At 37.9% G+C, this 14,686-nt stretch overlaps 1 protein-coding gene and 1 non-coding gene across 2 annotated transcripts in view; both read right to left on the bottom strand.

Moving 5' to 3' along the window:
• Positions 1 to 12,873, bottom strand: part of DGKB (diacylglycerol kinase beta) — a 480,803-nt gene extending 467,930 nt beyond the window's left edge. The window contains exon 1 of the mRNA XM_081800920.1: positions 12,428 to 12,873. The gene's annotated coding sequence lies outside the window, so the exon portion shown is untranslated. The remainder of the gene's footprint in view (positions 1 to 12,427) is intronic.
• On the bottom strand, positions 1,538 to 1,689 carry LOC145716661 (small nucleolar RNA SNORA57). Its single transcript, XR_014139467.1, has one exon. It is a non-coding gene; the product is annotated as a small nucleolar RNA SNORA57 (small nucleolar RNA).
• Positions 12,874 to 14,686: the final 1,813 nt, after the last annotated feature.

The raw sequence follows: 14,686 nt of genomic DNA, 5'->3' as shown, positions 1-14,686 counted from the left end.
TTTTTTTGTTTTCTTTGGTACCTGTTTTGTACCACGTACTGTTGTAATCACAGAAGAAAACAAAGAATCAGAGCACAATAAGAATGCAAGTAAAGTAAGAAAGGAACACTGACAGAAAGGATATTTTAACTAGCTTAATGTCAAAGAAACATTGGATCGGAAGAGAATACAGTGGCAATAGACATTCTTGAAAAGATAAAGAGGGGCCTTGTTATGAAACTTTGTCTAAAGGCTGGAGTTTGGGAAGGGGGGCAGTGGGAGGAAAGGTGGATGTAATTGTCAATATTCATAATTTTTAATTAAAATCTAAATTTAATTAAAATGTTTAAATGCCAATTCCAAAAATAAAAGTAAATGGCACAAAGAGGAAGAGGGAAACAAGACTTAAGTCCTTCTTTTCTTAAGGAAACACCAAGTACATGTGTGGCAGAGCTTTAAGAGAAGGCTCCTAAATAAAACATGGGCACCTCGAAGTATTACCAGGGTCAGACTGAGATGGGAGATCACAAATTTATTATGACACCAGTTTTCACAGTTTTGTGATTTTCAATAGCATTGAAGTGAAAAAGCAAAGCCAAACTGCTCAGCTGAGAAAGGGTAAGGATTTTGCCAGATGTAAAATGGAAGGAAAAGAGTTCAAAGAAATGAAGATTTGGGCAAAAGAATTATTTAAGTTGCCGGGATAGCAAGGAGATTGTGAATGAGTTGAGTCATGAAGAGAACAAGGTGTGTCAAGGCACTGGAGAATGGTGGGAGGTGGAGAGAACAGGTGATTAATGTTTTGTAATTCATGATTTTAAAGATGAGAAGTTTCAGATATCAAGATTCAGAATAGAGTCATTGACCAATGGTTAGCAGGGAATGGAGTGGAATGCCAATGAAGGTAAGGTGGTTAAGAATTTCTGTAGGCTATTAATTGACTTGTCAACCTATGTACTTTAAAATCAATCATAATGATAATAGGAGATAAGATAAAGGAAAATTTTCATCCAAATTTCTCTAAATCTGAAGAAGTGATAAAGATGATGACATGATACTGAAAGATTAGGTGATGACAATATAAAAGGCAAAATGAAGTAAAACAATACATCTTAGATGAGCTCCCTATTTTTCAATGCCACATCACCAGCTGCTGAAAGGAATCACGTATTCATGTAAACTGTTAATCGTTGTAAAGTCATGACCATCTACTCAAATGCCCCTTCCCCTAATATCACCCAGATCCTAGCAAATGCCTCTGGTCAATAACTTCTCCAACCTTGTCCGAAAACTTCTAACTCTCCACTTTGTTCAAATTCTGCCAAGAGAATTTAAATTCCAAAATTATCCTCAATTTAGCACTACAAAGCCTATCTACCTATTCAAATTGCTCCCTTCTCTCCCTCATCCCCTCTTTCTCTATAGAAGGTATTACTGCTGGTCAAAGTTAACTCATACTCCATGTCTTGGAACCTATTCAATTCCACATTTTTAGGTACCCATCAAACATCCCTTTACTTTTGAAATTCTGCTACGTTTTTGTTTTTGTTTTTGTAACCCGTGTCCTGATGCTTGAGGATATAACTGGTGGACTGAAAGCCGTGGGTACCAAAGACATGGTGTGGAGGGGGGCTGGAGCCCTTTCTCTTTGCTTCAATACATTATGGGGGCAGGGACCACACAACATTTCACCCCCATCAAGAAAAGAAGGAAGGAGAGTACACTTTTTTCTTTTTTCTTTTTTTCTTTTTTTTTTTTTTTGAGAGAAAGGGTGTGTGCATGAGACAGGGGGAGGGGCAGAGGAAGAGGGAAAGAGAGCATCTTAAGCAGGCTCCAAGCCCAGCACAGAGCCCCAAGCCCCACACAGGCTGGATCATGACCCTGAGATCATGACCTGAACCAAAATAAAGAGCCTACACTTAAGCGACTGAGCCATCCAAGCAACCCAAGGAGAACACACTTTCTAATCATTTGGACTTCTCATAGATATTTAGACATGCTTAAAAAATAGCCATCTTAGAAAAGCTCCTTCAAACTTCCATTATTCTCCAGAAACAATTTTTTTTTTTCAAACCTTCATACACAAACTTTTTCAATGAGTCACTCCCCATCTCCATTTCCGGAGCTCCTACTCACTCCTTAACATATTTTCACCTGGGTTTCACCCCAGTCACCATGGCAACACATCTTTAGCTAAAATCACCAATGATCTCCTTGTGTTCAAATCCACTGGATATTTTTCATTCCTCATCTCAACCTCTCAGCAACATCTGGCAGTGATGATTACATTGTCTTTCTTATAGGATGTTCTTCCCTAGTCTTTGGAATACCACAGATTTCTGCTATTGTTTTCCTCCTCTGTGACAATTCATTTTCACTCTTAATATCCCAACTATTCCAATATACTCTAAAGATATTAAAATTCATCAAGATTTGTTCCTAAATTATCTTTTTCTCACTCTACATTCTTTTCCCAGGGATTCACATCTACTTCAAAGAAATCAATTACAATCTGTATCACCAAATTTATATCTTCTTCCCAGTTTGCTCTCCCATCTCTTTATTCACGTTAGCCAACTAGTCACTCAAGAGTTATGCTTGGATGAATGAAAAGAGTACAGTTTTCACATGAGAGTAAAATAATCATGATTTCTAAATACATCTTTGTAAGTGTTTTTTTTTTTAAAGATTTTATTTATTTATTTGAGAGAGAGAGAGAATGAGAGAGAGCACATGAGAGGGGGGAGGGTCAGAGGGAGAAGCAGGCTCCTCGCTGAGCAGGGAGCCCGATGTGGGACTCGATCCAGAGACTCCAGGATCATGACCTGAGCCGAAGGCAGTCGCTTAACCAACTGAGCCACCCAGGTGCCCTGTAAGTGTTTTTATTGTCCTTTTTTTGACTACCTTCCCTCAAGACCCAACTCATTCTAAATTAACTGTAATGAATTTCTTATTCTCTTACTCTCATCTTCTATAGCAGCCTACTATGTGCTTCCTGCCCATCTCTCTTCTAAGCACTGCCCATAACCCATGGTTTTATAATTTCTACATCCATGAGTCTTCCTCTAACCCTCAATTTAGGAGCTACTTAATGTCAGGCCCAGGTTCTAGTCATAATTTTCTTTTCAGAACCTAGTACTCTTACGTATGAGAGATGCTCAAAACTTTTTAAATGAATGACTGAATGCCAAGAGACCAGTAAATTGTGATCTGAGGTTTTCAAAGAGATATTAATAGATGCTCCCAAAAGAAGGGATTCTGTGATCAAATAAGATTAGGGAAATTTGTACTAAATCCGACTCCTAGAGATTCCAACATACACTTGCATCTGAAGAACTGTTAAGAAGTCCTTAAAATAGAAAACTATTTAATTTTGCTTAATGTTTAGATAAGGAAACCTTTCTTGCCCTTTTCTTCTTTTAACAGACATAATAGCATTCCTCAAACAATTTTTCCTTATGTCTTAACACAGTTTGGATTTTGATTCATTAGGATCAGCAAAACAAATGTTAAAGAAATAGCGTGTGCACATTCTCTTTATCCAGGATGCTCCCCAAAGTAAGACATAGGTGCTAATTCCAATATAGCTTTGACACTTAGTAGTGGAGAAAAGATTTTGATCAATATCATACTCCCACACTATTGACATATACACCAAATCTTTTTTTTCCTTAAAGATTTTTATTTATTCGAGAGTGCACACACACATACACAAGAAAGAGAGAGAGCACAGAGGGAGAGGGAGAAGCAGGCTGAGCAAGGAGCCCAATGTGGGGTTGGATACCAGGACCTGGTATCATGACCTGAGCCAAAGGCCTAACCGACTGAGCCACTCAGGCACCCCAACATATACACCAAATCTAACAGAATCTTACTGCTTTCTTTTTTTTATAAAGTTTCTAATTTTAAGAATTAGAAAACACTGTCTAACCATAAAGGATAGCAATATTATTATAGTCACATTGAAACCCTTGTTTTGTTTTGTTTTGCTTTGCTTTGAAAGCATTCTTACAAAGATAATACAGTTACCTGAACACTAAATGTACCACCAAGCAGTTATGCAAGTAGCTTGAATGATAAAAGCATTAATAGTTCTAAAATATAATTTCCACATGAAGGTCAAAATCCTTTACCACTTCGCCTTCACTATGTAGTCTGATGGAGTTTGGAGTACATTCAAAAAACCAGGAACCCAAACACAACAATACTCCTGCTCTGAATAGCTGTTATGTTATGCTTTCTTCAGTGGGTGACAGGGAAGGAACCTCTATTTGCCAAATAGAAAGTTCTGACATATGGGGTGGCAAATAACATTATGTAACGATAAAGCACCCATCCTGGTAACCAGAACTCTTATTAAGAACAACAGGATAGCAAAATGACTCATCAGCTTGTGTGCTCTGTTTCAATTCTAGTAATTTGGGACAAGTGTGGGGAAGTCACAAGTTGTTTATGTGCAACCCAAAATGACAGGCAACACAAGTTACTAAGCAACATTAAGTCCTTGCATTTTTCTAATCTTTAAAAGCTGCCACAAATTGAATAATCCTGTAATATAAAGGTAAGGGGAATAGCAATGTGGGAGTCATGTTTCTGACTGAATGAAATGTTTTGCTCAAATTCTGATTCACCATGAGTTCATCTGTCTTGGTTTTAGGACTACTTCAGGTGTATAATCCTCCTCTGCTCACTGTCAGCACCAGAAACTTGTTCTATAATGAAAAAAAGGATAATGGAGGGCAGGTCTGTGGAAGTGGTTCTTATGAGTCTTGAAACCGGTTTGTTCCCCGGTCAATAGGACCTCTGTTCTTCTCTATTTCAGCTCTTTGTCTCTTTCATAGCACTTATTACAAGAACAACAATAAATCATGTATTTGCTTCCTCGTTCGGGTGTGTGTGCTTCTGTCTGTCTTTGTCTTTCACTGAAGTACCTTGAGTTTTGTAGGAATTTGTCCCTTATCTTACCCTTTCCTTTCCTGAGCCTGGCACATTGCCTGAAACAAAGTAGCCCATCAATAACTAAAGAATGAAATCAAATAAAGCACAGGATCATGGTGTTAGTAGTTCTGTTTCTTAAGGTAAAAGTTTTAATAACTGTGTTTATTCATATGAACCTTCAAATTTCCCAGAAGTAGCTGAGCATAACTTGGGATCACTAAAATACAATGTTAAGAAAAGCAGGCAAGCGAGAATTCCCCAGTCTTTATTTCTTTTCATTAAGTAACCAGCGAAGGGATTCCTTGGTCAAAAGCCCAGGAAAAAAAAAAAAAAAAAAAGGTTTCCTTACATTTTCTGTCTCAGCAGAACAAGTTGCTGAATAAACTACAAACTCATCTTTTGTGCTTGAAGTTCTGTTTTCAGGTCAAGGATCCTGAAATGCTTTTCCACAGGACCTCCACTTCTTCCTCCTTTCCAGTTCATATGATTCAAAGGGAGGCAATCTAGGCAATAACAGATTTCCTCATATAAGAGATCATCTTTTTCCCAGTCTGCATAGGTACAAATAGGAGAAGAGTCGATATAGATGAAAACAGAATATCACTTTATACATTAAATGGATGATGGCTGTGACTACCTCTTAAGATGGTCAGAGGAAGACAAATGAAAGGCCTCACATTATGGTGATAGCTAAAGGGAAGAGAACTGATATGTCTAAGGGCTGATTGTGCGCCAACCACTCTCCTGGAAGTATTTGCACGTGTTATCTAATTTATCTTTGTTACCAGTTACCATTTTTTTTTAATAATTCAATAAAAACCTTTTGGGCAAAATAATAAATAGAGATGACCCTATAAAGAAGATGTTTACTGCAACATTTAATAGGCTGTAGGAGTCTCGAATTTTATTAATATAAAACTAGAATGAAAACAGCTTTTAGATTTTACTTAGAACATTTTCTTTGCTACTGGCACTTTACTTTTTACCTGAAACAACATCCTAAATAAATAGAAAATACTAAATAGCTATTATTTCTGGGTATTTATTATGTTCCTTCCGTTCTAAGCCTCTTATACACATGATTAAATCACATAATTCGATGAAGTGGATATCATGTTCATTATCCCTATTTTACAAAGAGAAATGTAAACCAGAGAATTTAAGTTACTTGCTCAAAGTCATCCAAGTAGTAAAGATTTGAGCACAGGCAATTTGAAGGCAAAGAATAAATGTCAACCCCTATATCGCAGTGCCTAAGGAAATGGTGAAATTCAAATGAGCATCTGTGCATACTGAGAAATTTTAGATGGAGTTGATTTCTCCACACCTTTAACCACAATCCCATCATCACGAAGATTCTATAAAGAAAAAGAAATATTATAAAGGAAGGTCCAGCTATTTCACTGGGTTACTCTCATCCTGAGATAACTTTATTGATGGAACTCCAGAGGGATCTTAAATAGCTACCACACATCTCCACATCTTATCACTGCTGTTCTTCCCCTGGTTATAACTGCATATTTGACAACTTATTCGCATGGATTAGAAAGAGAATAAAGTAGGAAAAAAAGAGTAAAATAGAATTATTTGACCTAAGATGATACTTTTAATAAAAATACTGTATTTGGGGGCGCCTGGGTGACTCAGTTGGTTAAGCGACTGCCTTCGGCTCAGGTCATGATCCCAGGGTCCTGGGATCGAGTCCCACATCGGGCTCCTGGCTCAGCAGGAAGCCTGCTTCTCCCTCTCCTACTCCCCCTGCTTGTGTTCCTGCTCTCGCTGTCTCTGTCTCTGTCAAATAAATAAATAAAATCTTAAAAAAAAAAATACTGTATTTGGAAAGCCCTATAGCCATGCCCATCCAGTTCACACTGTTATAATGTTTGAATACTTAATGAAAGAAATTTACATATCATTAATAACTAAAATCCAAATTATCCCATAAACTGAAAATATTTCTTTGGGGGACGGAGAGTAGGGATTGATTTTCCCACCATTATCCATTTTTTCATTTTCCTCTAATGGTAGTCAACTTTCTAATGTCTGTTCCTGATAGGACTCAATATTTATTAGCTATGACTAAATCAAAATCTTCTCAGGACTTTTCCTCAAAGAAAATGAGAATTCAAGAAACAATTTTTCAAAAGCACCATTTCACAACTTCATTCTACTGGCCGACAAAAGCAAAACATCTTTGATGAACCATTTATTCTAATACTTGCTTTTTCCCCCCTCAAGATACATTAGTACCAGAAATTAGGTATTGTTACAAATTTCAATATTGTAGTCTGGAATAGTCATCTGTTGTATTCCAAAATATTGTCTCCTATATTCTAAATATGCAATACCACAGGGGGTGGTAAATATCTTTTGAGTAATTTTATACAAATTATGAGTTCACCTAATTAAAATATACTATCTGTCTCAGACCATGTAACTTGCATTTGAAAGACCAGTCTCTAGTCTTTTGGGGGGTAAAAACTATGGAATTGGAACTATAGATCCCTCAGGAAACTGAATTAGAGCTTTGAATTCAGTATTTTTTGAGCTTTACTATTGTATTAGACATAACGCTCAGCACTAACATTCCAAAGATAAATAAGGCTTGGTTTCCTTCCTCAATGCAGAAAATAGGTTATTTCAGTCCTCTCTGGCATATTCAATAATAAAGGCAAGCACGAGTTGCAGCGGAACAACAGAAAAGGACAGTTGGGCCAGTGGTAGACTCCAAATAGAATCCTGGAAGGTTGTGATGCTAGAGCAAAAGCTTAAAGATCCATCATAAGGTGAAACACTAATGGAGTAAGGACAGAGGAATCCAGTTGTCAAGAAAGAAATCACAGAGACAGGTGTAAGCAGAGACAAAAGATGTAAACAAATAGCATGAATTGTAGAGGGTTATAAAAGCCAGTAAGAGTTAATAAGTAGACTTGGAGCCTTTGGGTTAAAAGCATGGGCTCTAGAGCCAAATTTCTGCTTCATACCCCAGCTCCAAAACTACTAATATCGAACTGCGGGTAAGTCCTTTATCCCTCTTGTGCCTCAGTTTGTTCCTCTATAAAATGGAATGCAGATGATAATAGGATTATCCTATAAGGGTATTGTCAAGATTAAAGTGCAAGATACTTATACAAGCAACTGGTACGTGGCAAGCACTCAACAAAAGTTCCCGTCATTATTTTTAAACTGTAAGGGGAAGAGAGCCAAAACACCACATTCAAAAATCAACCCTTGAAGTTAATTGTCCTAACTCTATTCCTAACCTCAACTTGCAGTGTCACAAGTGACAAGAGACATGACAAAGAATCAGGCCTGACAATGTAAATGTATTTGCAAAGCTCCATCAAAGTTCATCAACTTTCCTTATGGAGCAGATATATTTATACTCTGATTTTGAAGGTAATAACTTTTGTGCTCCTTGCTCTGTAGTGATTGGCATATTGCCAATAAAAAATAACAGAGTCAAGGACATTGTGTTTCAAACTTCCAAGGCAATACAGATTCCCTGTTCAAGACAAATCCTTCATTTCAAATTGTTGACTCAGATAATACTTAAAAAAGAATTTCAGCTGTTTAAATTTAGCATGCTGAGAAAGACCAATCTTAAAATATTGTTTGGCGTTATGCCCATAACATTTTCATTTTATTCCTTGTTAGTGTTTGTCTTCTGTGATAAGAAGACAAGTGACAGTAATCACGTTATTCTCCTTAACACTTCAGATTTTACCTACATGAACCATTTTGTTTTTATCCTCACCAGTTAAAGATGGTCTTTCATTTCCTGGCAAATTTTCAGAAAGTGATTATGCAAGAACCAGTGATACTTCCACACACTGTTTTACCTCTTTGGTCATCATCAGGCCTTTCAGCCCCCACATTCCTTTGAATCATCACTTTTACTCTTTAAAAAAAAGTGTAAAGGAGATTATCTGAAGACAAGCCTAATCTAATTTTTATATTCAGACCTTACAACTACTTAAAGAGATGGTTTAAATCTGTGCTTTATCTATCTATCCCACATTCGGTCCAAAGAGTTTGTTTTTTAGCATCCCTCAGGACACAGTATCTGGACAATTTCTCATACCAGTCTCCCACCATGATAAACCTCCTCTTATTTTCCCTTTATCCCTCTTGGTTTTTGGGTCTTTCAACTTCTCTCCTCCCATATTAACTCCATCATTTTCCTTCCTGACAAAGATGTCCCCAGCCTCATTCTCATGGTTCATGAAGCCAGAGAAGAACACTGAAATTAGAATAGTTGAGTATGCCATGTTTGGATTTGGGGTCAATTCAAGTTTTAATTTGGAGAGATCCAGTCTTGGGTAGCAGGAGAGCAGGGAGTTTTCTCCTGATTGTTATGATTTCTCAAGCACTCTCAACGTTCTCCACCTATAAATCGACAAGTTCACTCCACTAGAACATGGTAGAGCACCATTTTAATAAAATAAAAGGGCAAAGTGATTTAGAGTTAATCCTAGCCCACCATTTACTATAAATATGTTGCTTTAGGTAATTTGCTTATTTGCTCTGTGATTTAGTTTCTTATAAAGGGGAGAAAATGCCATCTCTCCTGTAGCTATTATCCCATAAATGAGAAGACATTTGCAAAGTACTTAACCTAGTACCTGCCATTTGTGTACTCACAATAACTGTGAACAATTCATGTACTGTATGGTTAATAAATCATACATGCAAATAAACCAGAGAGCTATCAAGGGGTTGAACCTACTTCATAATTAATACCTAAAGGTGACCAAATACAAAGGATTCTTGCTTGAGGTCAGATTTTGTATTGGTGTTTTAAAAGAGAGAGAAAATGTCATGAATGGGAGAGAAGCAATAGGAAGAGGTTTCAAATTCTTGCCTAGATCTTCCTCCAGGCAGATGCACCTAGGCTAGAAGTATTACCCTTAAGAGAATATTGCAACAGCAACATGCATACATAAGTACAGTTCTGTTCCTGAGGCCAGCCAGGGGAAGAAGCATCCAGTAAAGGATATTCTTAATATGTCATCTCAAGCCTATATATCAACATCATAGTCACTATTAGCAGGCAGAATTAGACTGAGAGATCAGCTATCTTTGGCTTGTCTGGCTACAATTCTTCTTTCTTTCCATAGTGTGCAAGGGAAGCATGAGTCATAGGATACTTGCCAAGTTCAGACACTTTTCCCAGCAAAATTTACCAATGGTTTAAACTTTAAAATAATTGCTTTATTTCAAAAACAGTTTTGAAAATCTTCTTCTCACACATAACATGAGGTGTACCATGAGGCTTATAGTGAGGTCAACCAAATGATGAAAAGAAGGTATTCCCAAAACTCGACTTCTTCTACCTATGTTTCTATCTTAAGAGATATTCTGATGAATCCCTATGCAATTCAAATTCCTAGTAATTCCATTCAGGCTCTTAGCCCGATTTTTCTTCTCTTTAGCTAATACTTGAGGTTCAGGTAGTGATCTATTCCAGAGTTGCTCACAAACTGGCTCCAACCATATTCTTTTAGTCTTTTGTGTAGATGCTTCCTTTTCTTTTTTTTATTGCTGTCTAAAGTTTTTAACCACTCTCACGCATGCACTATCACAATATATCTTCTGGATTATATTTTACTCAGTGATTTACGAAGTTATACGGAGAGTTTTGCACCAAGAAATACATGTGTGTGGAATAAGTTACGAAGTAACACAATTAAAAACTGAAATAACTGGATAAGGATGATTCTTAGTTTCCTTTTTTCTAAAGATGGAGAATTTCTGAATTACTTTGCATTTCACTAGCTGTTCCTAAGTTTTGATATCTCTTTATCCTATAGAATTTATGACAGCATATGGAAGAGTCCAGCTTAAAATCCTGGACTTTGTTTTGAGCACTCTCTGTTTTTTCATTAATCTTTCTTGGAGAAAACTATAGTAATAGCACAATTTTTCCAGAGATCCTACAGCTAGGTCTGATATTTTTGCGCAACATGTCCTTTCTGCTTGAGAGATTCTTTCTTCTTCGCTCCATTAAAAAAAAATCTGGTCAGTGTAAAAGAGGACCTGGTTAGAAATACGCCAGCATTTTTAGATTAATTATTTCTGGTTTCCCTCTAAAAGAGACCTTTAGTATTCTGCCTGCATTCACATTTATTTGGTCATTTGCTTTACAATGGGCTGGCTGTCGCTGACCTGTTTTTACCTCCTTTTAAGAGTTTGTTATCTGCAATCTGAGCAACCAGTTGAAGTAGTTTTCCAAAAGTTTTTTTAGCCTTCTTTTTGCCAGGGACCACAGTGCTGCTTGGTTCGAAGTATAAAGCCGGCTATGTAAAAACCCCCCACTTTGAAATCACAAGGAAGGGACCGCTTAGCAAGTGGAGAAGATGATTGCAGTAGTAAGAAACTGGGGGAATCCAGCACTACCACCCACTAGAGAGTATTTGCATGTTTATCATATCATCAGTGTCGCCAAAGCTGTTGCCTGGCAGTTACCTAGAGAACTACTTCACATTTTGTTTTAATATAATAAAGTAAATCAAAGACCTTTGTTTCATTTTGTTTGTGGGATTGCTTCTTTATTTTGCAGATTAGGAGTAAGTCTGGAATGAAACTTGGAACAATTAGCTGAGCGTTTGAAAGTCTAAGCGGCCTCTTCACGAATTTTCTTTCGAAAAGGCTAAGTATCACCCATTATAGTAACTTTCAGGAGCTCCCTCTTGTAATTAAATGTAGGACGCTTTTGCCAGGTCTGTTGCCTAAAATCACAATGGACTAGGCGCTTTATGCACACCTAACCGACAAGCCACATCCGTCAGCAAACAACCAAGAGTAAACCAATCAAGAGCATAGCTAGGACGGGAGTCAGAGAGACAAACCGACTGAACATCTCAAGGAGAATTCAAAGCTATGCTTTTCTAACTTTCCTCGCCATTTCTTCTCAGCCTCCCTTCCCCCCGCTGCACAAACCCAGAAGCCACTCAAATTGCCAACCGTGTCGAGTTTAACTTACTGCAGTGTGATGCAGGCGAAGGCTGGGCGCATCTCCGAAGCGAGAGCAACCGCTTTTCCGGAGAGGACCCGGGACCAGCCAGCTCTCAGGATCCCTTCCAATTCACACGCTCTCGGCTCGGTAAAGAAAGCTGCCTCACAGCTCGGTTTCCCCAGAGGAGTGGAGCGTCAAGAACTCTGCTCGCAGCATCTCCTCCCCTCGACTGCCACCCCCTTCCACCACGCACGGCCCATTCTAACTAGTGTCTGAAAGATGGAAATCGACTTCCAGTCCACAACACAGGCTGCCGGCAGCCCACCCGCCCCTGACAATTTGCAACTCAAAAACAGCGGAGGCTGAGAGATGTAGGTTTCCGGAGCCTGAAAGTCATCTTTGGCATCCCCGTTCCCCACCTCACACTCCCGCTTCCCCTCCCCTGCGTGGCTACCTCCAGTCTCCCACTCAGGCTAGGCATCACAAATGGTTATTTTATTATCCATACCAATAAGCATCAGAAGGAAACGGGATTTGTCAGAGATGAAATACCTGTTGTCCATGACTCACGCTCTTCTCTCATCTCTTGGAGTCCTTCATTTCTATCAAGACGCGTTGATACTGGAAATCTGTGCAGTGCGTGTGTGTATATGCGTGCGTGTGGTGAGGAGGAGGCAATCTGCGCGGCTGCAAGCAACAGCCCTGCCTATCTCTAGCTGCCGCTTCTACAGCTGCTGTTGCTACTATTGCTGTTGGAGCTCAGGGAGAAGGAGACAGAGAGACAGTGCTTTACAGCTATTTAACTGCGGGACCAGTTATAAGAGGAGGGTGGAGACTGTGCAGGTATGAGTGGCTGTTGTCGAGACATTAAGCTTGATTCACTGCAGTTACTACCATTCAGGATACATTTCCCCTTCAACAGGAAACTGGATACCTTGTCTCCCCACCCTTTTGCTAACTATAGTCCTTGATGGGTCACTGTTCATCAACCACTTGCCTAACCCACTTCTAGCAATTCTAACAGCTGCACACTCTATTTCTGCATTCTAACTTGGTTAGCCTGGGAGCAGGGGACTGGAGGATGGATGAGGATAAAGTAAGAAGGGAAGGGGAAAAGCAGGTGAATTTTAAAAGGGAAATCGTTTGTATGTGTAACCCATCAGGGTACAGATAAAAATGATAATTTTGAGCCACGTGTGTAAAATAATGCATTGGAGTAATAAAAATGTAAGCCAGTAAATAATCATGTCTATTTTACAAAATGTGTGCAAAACCAGAGAGCTAATAAGGAGGGTGTTTATGAGCTTAAATGCAGGGTATCTTGATACACACACGTCCCTTGTTGGCTCTTGTCTTCCACACATAGTAGCCACTATGATTTCAATGCATCAATATTTCTGTCAGCTAGAAATTCTGGTGAAACCTACTGGTTACTGCTGCCCGTGGAGTCTCCCTTTCTGTCCTTATTGGTGGCTCATTCTCTGCCCTGATTTATCTCCAGCTTATTCTCATATAAGGTGAAGCTGAACTGAATTTAGGACTTAACAAAGTTTTCAAAACCCCTAAAGACAAGAACACTTCTTAATAGCTAACTTAATTTGCTCTAGTAATAGTTTGTCTTTGTATTCCTGTTCTGTAATAGACTGGATGAACAACCCCTCCTAACTAGACACACATGTATGTGCACACACATATGCACACATACATGACACTTAATTGATAGTACTATTAATCCACTTGGAGCATTCAGTTGTCTAAGGTAAAAATAAACTTAATTCCTTTTGATTGTAATTGTAATGCACATCATTAATTATTTGTGCTCTGCTCTGAGCAATTTTTATATTTGCCATATATTTTCCCATTTGTTAGGGCTTGTATAATCAGGGTTAATTTGGACAGATGTTAATACAAAAAGAAGGAAGTGTAACAAATATAACAGAGGACGCAGAAGGAGGAAAGGAACCCAAAAGGATTAAGTAATACATCTTCTCCTGATCTGTTTATATTAGAAAATCACTGCTTTTAGCTAAACAAAGGCCAGTTAATGTGCAAAGCATTTATTATCCAATAAATATCAATTTAGCAAAACCAACCTTACTACAATTATAACAGAAAATATATTGATTAATGTTTGTTTTAAAAGTCGTACAATACTAAATTCTAAGAGTATACAGCATTTTTTAAAAGTCACAATCCTAATAAAACGTGCCAAATAGTCACATATTTTTGCCCTTCTAATTTTTGTTCATTAAATAACTCCAATAAAACACACTATTACCATTATTAAAAATCTGTAACTTCACATTTTCATACTTATATTAAATGCAATGTAAGGAAGTAGGCAAAGATTGTCCACCCTCCTTAGAAATATATTTGATACAGAAGGGCAATTTGTCCATAAATGCCCCCATCAGTGGATTTTTAGAAACTTCATGAGGATCTTTGTATAATTAATCAATCTCAAAGAAAAGTGGCAGAAAAATAAACTTGATCTATAAATTTCCATTAATCAACAAAATCAACAACTTACAGGTATATAGAAATAAATAATATCTTAATTCCCAACTAAATTTCTTTTGTCATCAAAACATGTATTCCCAAACTAAGTTCTGTAATTTAATTCATATTTGTTCACTGTCAAAAGCCCAAGGATGGCAAGCTCTGCAGCAACAGAAGCCATGTCTGTTTAGTTCACTCACATGCCTCTAGTATCCAGCAAAGTGTTTAAAATGTGCTATGGGTACAGTAGGTAGTTTTCTAATAAATAAGTGGATGAATAAATAAATTAATTTCTGGATGCAAGATATTGGG

Source organism: Leptonychotes weddellii, chromosome 12 (assembly GCF_054177405.1).
Source record: "Leptonychotes weddellii isolate Sample4059 chromosome 12, ASM5417740v2, whole genome shotgun sequence".
Taxonomy (NCBI): Eukaryota; Metazoa; Chordata; class Mammalia; order Carnivora; family Phocidae; genus Leptonychotes; species Leptonychotes weddellii.
Note: the sequence above shows the minus strand (reverse complement) of the source record. Positions and strands in the feature narration are given on the sequence as shown.